Consider the following 5,960-nt stretch of genomic DNA (forward strand, 5'->3'; position numbering starts at 1 on the left):
CCTCCCAGGCATACCACCAGGGATGTAGTGGTCCAGGGTCTCGGGGGGTCTTAGACCTTTTACTTTTTTGGGAGCAGGGTCCCTGTGTCTCCAGCATCTTGTGAGCCAATCAGAATAGAAAGGGAGTGTCTTAGCCACTGAGAAGAATATTCTAATATGCTTCCTTGACCTTTGCTGCTGATTGGAGCCAATAAGAGTGAAATGAGGTGAGTCAGCCACTGAGAAGACTCTTCTCAGTAGCTAACACTCTCCCCTCTCATGTAGATTGGATCCTAGGGATGTCTATTGTGGGAGAAGTCATTAACAAGGATCTCATTCTCAACCCCGTAGCAAAAAAGGGGTAGGGGCAAGACTGTGACTAACATAAAGGGTCCCTGAGCTTCTGAATTTGCACTGGAAAGTTATTAAACAAATAAAATGAACACAAGAACAACTGTGCTGTAGCCTCAGTCCCATTGTTCCAAAAGGATTTGGTGAACTGAAGTATAAGCTACTTGACTGTGGATGCCTGAATGGGGAAAGGTTATCAGAAGTTATTGATTTCTTGATTTCATGAACCGTTCTATATAGTGGTTATATGTGTATAGATTGTATTTGCATTATACTTGCCTATTGATCCCACTTTGCCCACACTCATTAATATAACAATGACAACAACAATAATTGCCGTATAAGAGGTGATGCACTACACATTATTACCTGACTGCTCTTATTCTGAAAATCCCTGTCATTATTACGTACTCTTTTGAGAGTTTAGCCTGAGTTCAAGACAGAAGGTGCAAACCTATTTAAATCCGTGAAAGAGAAGCAAAACCGTGGTTTTAGTTTTCAGCCTACTATATGCTAAAGAGAAGGGATTTACATTGGCTTCAACTCCACAATGAATGGACCTAAATGGGCTAGCGATTAGATTATTAGAACCAATGTTGTCCTGATCATATAAGCTGGTATATGCTGCAGCAAATGTTACTTCCAAGTAGATGACTCTAGAAACGGGATGTTCAGTCAAAAAAATAGTTTGAAAGTTGCACAGAAGGCAATACAGACTGCATGTGGAGTAAGAAATTAATAGTAACAGCGGACAATCTCTAGTGTTTCTTTTTAAGTAATACATTGTAAGTAAATGTATCAACCAGCTTTTTTTTTGGCAGCCAAGGTAGCTGTTAAAATTAGTAAAATGCTTATCTAACATCTGTTCTAATGAGTACATTAAGTAGTTTTTGTTCAAAAGAAGAGTTCCATGTTCTCTCTACTGAAGAATTTTTTATATATTGGGAGGGTGGCTAAAATACTTTTACTTAAATATCATCATTCTTTTAAACTTCACTTATGCTTGACTTTTGAAAGTTGGGTCCTCACTGTGCAAGTACAAAAGAGCAAAGAGTCTTTTGCTGGGAGAAAGATTTAAAGGAACTGGCCAAAAATGTTTGATTTCTTACCTGAATAATTAGTAAATGAACCTAAGCATTGGCCATCAACATGTAAAAGTGCCCATTAGCACATTTCAAATGAAAAATAAATTTTACTGCAAACAGCAAAACATTCTTAAATATAATCTTCAACTATGATCAATGTTTAATTATGCATTAGCTTGGAATAACTTGAAGTAAGTCATTTTACAGGTAGTATTTACCAGGTAAGAAATTTTCACTTCTGGTTTGAGGGGAATGGTTCTTTTGCACAGGCATTTTTTGTAACCAGCATTCAGAAGGAAGGCCTGAGAGGTCAGGGACATTCCTATGTACAGTAGAGTCATATTCAATTAGCTGGCTTGGCTGCACTAACGAATTATGGTTGCTCAGGGCCTTTGCTGCCTAGTAGAGAAGATGACAAGCTGAGGTATGCAGTCCAATAGCAACTTACCTGTGAGTAAGCCCAGTGGGATTCAGTTTGGACTTACTTCTCAGTAGACATGGATAGGACTGCAGAATTCTCCAATAATTGTATTTGGGAGTTATTAAGGATTTGTACTGCCATTTTTTGGAGAAATGTCCAAAAGGAGATTTTCAAAATAGTGAGAAATCAGTTTCTCTTTCAGAGTCATAGCCAGAAAGTTCTAGGATAGAAAGGCACCTATTTTGTTTTGAAGCAGCACCTTCCTTATTCACCACTTTTGTTTTAACTGTTAACAATTATACTTCCATCAATATTGAGTTACCCACCAAAGTGTGATGAATCCATTTTCCCCTCTCAAATAGCAGAAAAATGGTAACAGCTATTAAAAAAGACAACACTTGGCTAATCTCCAAACTGTAGGAAGCAGATTGTCTGAGTGCAACCAGTAGAGGAAAAATGAATTTTCCCCAGATGAGAATGTTTGCCAGTCAGGTAGATGCTTTCCTTACAGTTTAGGGGAGGGGGTTAACTTGTCTACAAAAGCCAAACAAAAGACCTCCAACTATAGTAAAGACACAACACCTGGACAATCCTTCCTATGCATTTATGTCCAGCATCAACTCTCCCTGGTATTTGGCTCCAAAGTTTGCCTTCCAAGCAAGCATCTTTTACTTGATAGCGTTATATTAGGGACTGATAGCGTTAACATGGAACTGTCAGGCCACAGTGCATCCCTCTGTCTCTACCCACACATTGCAGACCCCATACCCACAGCCGTTCTAAGTTATGGGTCCTGAGGTGTAGGCTAAGGCTTCCATTCTCTGCATAGTTCCTAGGGAGTAAGTCCTATTGAATTCAGTGGTACTTACTTCCAAGTACAAAACAGCGAATGCTGCGGTATGTGTTGGAAGTGGGGCAAGAGCAACTCGTGTTTTGTTCTTTTGTTTAAGCTCCAGAGGGAAGATAGAGCTAGGGTCCTCCAGGTGGATAGGCTTTGTTTACCTTTTACCTGTGATGCTCTGACTGGCTTCCTTCTCGCTAGACTGTGACGACTTTAGGGAAGCTTCCCTGCCCTTCCTCCTTCCGCCCTTTCCATTATTTTCTCCTCCGGCTGTCCAGGAGAGAGGAGTCATCCCTTTGTCTCTGCTCTCTCTCCACGCATGGGGCTAACTCCCGCACCTGGGCGTTATGCCTGCAACTTAGCTAATTAGTTAGAACTAGGTATGCCTTTCTATCTACTATGTATTTCGATAAATAAGGTAGCTTTTCTTATTTTACTAAGTCTCCAGTCTCAGTGATGCTGATGCAGGTAAAAGCCTGCTTTCTTAGGCAAACGCACGCACACGCTGGCGCACTCACTTTCAACATCTGCTGTTACTCTCTGCTGCTGTGGTGGTGCTTTTAAATGAAATTAAGCAACACAACTACACACAGCGCAATAGTATGGACAGTTCCAAGCCCATGCACGTTACTTGGGAGTAAGCTAATGTTGGACCGCACACGTTGGATTTTACTTCTGAATAAACATACACAGGATCGGGTTGTCAAAGTGTTGACATGCTTTAGGCATTTTACTTTCCCGCAGCTATTCTGCGCGGACACCCCCCCCAACTTGTTGAAATGTATGAAAAGCAAGTTCCCCAGTTGCCAACAGCAGGGACTTTTTCAAGACAACTTGAAGCACCTGAGCGTGTCTGCCTTTGAGGGAGACCTTGGATGAGGCGGGGCTTTCAGCTTCCTTGGCAAAGAGGAACAAGAAATCTCTCTCTCTCACTCAACATTGCCGCTGGACCTCAGTGTTACGTTGGGCTGAACTGCTGAAGGTCACACCTCCAGGCGGACCAGGCAGGAATCTGTGAGAGGATGAAGCACTAGCAGAGGTATAAAAAGGCGGTAGCTTACCAAAGGCGGTCCGCCCTGGGTGCAGGCAATAAGGGGGGTGCATTGTCTGCACAGAATTTAAAAACAATAATGAAACTGACTAAAAGTCGGACTGCTTTTTATTCTCACCATGCATCGGCAATTCTAAAGAATGTTAGTGATAAAATACTAAAATAAAATAAGAGTCTTAGGTCAGCTAAAGGTCTGGTGAGAAGCTGCCTCCCCTCGACACAACTGCACTTGGTACATTCCGAGGAGTCACAGAGCGGTGACGTTAATGCCCTTACATGGCCTGATGACTTTCTGTTTTGCGCGCCTCGGAGAGGATTCCCTTCGCCCGGGCTTTCAAGTGCGTGACAGAAACCCTTCTGTTTTGCCCGAAAACGCCTATGCGTTAGGAAGAACATGCCTTCGGGGGCTTAGATGAGAGGCTGTGGGGCTGAAGCCCATCTGGAAAAGCCTCCCTTCTGCCCAGTAGGCCCTCTCTTCTGAATCTCAAGCGTGTGCTCCATGTGAACGACGGGGCACTCTGCACATGCTCGGAAGCATTTTTATGATGATTATTTTTTGTTAAAAAGAATACTTTCTGTGTTCTGAGGCGGAATTTTGCCCCTGGAAAAATCGGTTTTGGAGCTGACACATCATTCCAAAGACGGACGGAGGGGGGGGGATTTCAAGAGTGTGTGAAAGCAAACATATTTTCCTTTCTCTCTGCCCCCTCAATTTCCTCCGGGCACGTACTCACCGGACCGGTCCAATCCAGATGGATTTTTGCATTCTTCATGGGGGTGACTCACACCCCCTGACCAATAAGCAGGGGAATCCCAACTTTTCCCCTCTGGGAACAGAGCCAGGCTGTAAAGATAGAGAAAACCTCTTTTTCCATCTCTCCCCGCAGCTGAAACGCGGGGGGAGGCCGAGGCACCCACTGGTCATCAGCGTTCACTGAGAAAAAAGTGGGGTCTCTTAAGCCTGGGATGGGGGTCCTGTAGCCCTCCGGATGTTGCTGGCCATCATCCTAGACCACTGGGCGTGCTGGCTAGGGCTGATGGCACTTGGAGTCGAACAACATCTGGAGGGTCACCGGTTCCCCATCCCTGTGTTAAGAGGAGATGAGAAAGAATACTGGAGCGGTAGTTTGTTCAGGATGCTGAGACCTGTACCTCTCTTGAGTGGTAAATGACAGTTCCCAGGATTCTTTTTTGGGGGGGGAGTGATGCGCTTCAAAGGATAGCGTTTACGCAACATGAGTGTTTAGACTAAAGCCACAACATCCACCCCATGTAGCCATTCCCAACCTTTGGGTCTCCAGATCGTGGTGGACTACGGTTCCCATCATTCCTGACCATGGGCCACACTGGCTGGGGCTGATGGGAGTTGTAGTCTGGCAACGTCTGGAAACCCAAAGGTCGTCAAGGGGTGATAGTGAAGTTATCACCACGCCAACAATAGCGCATTTATACCACTTTAACAGGCGTGGCTTTCCCCAAAGTATCCTGGGAACTAGTTTGCACTCCCAGAGCTGCAATTCTGTTTCAAATTATGTGTTTTAAACTGTTGTGAACCCTGTTCATAGGGTCACCATAAGTCGGAATTGCCTTGAAGGCAGTACATTTAACCCACCCTAGGACCTCAAGGTGAAAGGCAGGTAAAATAAGAACAGTGCTGCATGAGAGGGCCTTTGTTTCTCAAAACCAAAACGTCTTATGGGCACTTCTGTAACAACAGCAGCACAGTGTGGGAAACAAGAAGTCCTGAGAGCACCTGAATGCTAGTCTACTGCATGGAAACTAGTCCACTTTGAGCTTCACAGCTTGCCTAGCAGCGGAATGCTGAACATGCAGGCTGCTCACAGGGAATTCAAGTGAAAAGAATGCTGGTTGCCTCCTTAGGGGTATAACAGCCAGTGTGGTGTAGTGGTTAGAGCGGCCATGAAACCCACTGGGTGACTTTGGGCCATATACTGCCTCTCTGCCTAACCAACCTCACAAGGTTGTTGTGAGGATAAAATTGGGAGGGAAGAACCATGTTTGTTTGCCAGGTTGAGCTGCATGGAGAAAAGGTGGGATATAATTGTAATAAATAAATTATAAATAAATATTTCACAAGCAATACCAATCTCCCAACCCCCTTTTTTTTATGCATTCATAGCTGAAATGCACGCTGTTGATTGGCGCTTACTGCCCAGCTGTGGCTAATCAAAGGCCTTATCAGTGAAGGCCTTCAAGGCTGGGAAACTTCAG

Source organism: Rhineura floridana, chromosome 10 (genome assembly GCF_030035675.1).
Source record: "Rhineura floridana isolate rRhiFlo1 chromosome 10, rRhiFlo1.hap2, whole genome shotgun sequence".
Classification (NCBI taxonomy): Eukaryota; Metazoa; Chordata; class Lepidosauria; order Squamata; family Rhineuridae; genus Rhineura; species Rhineura floridana.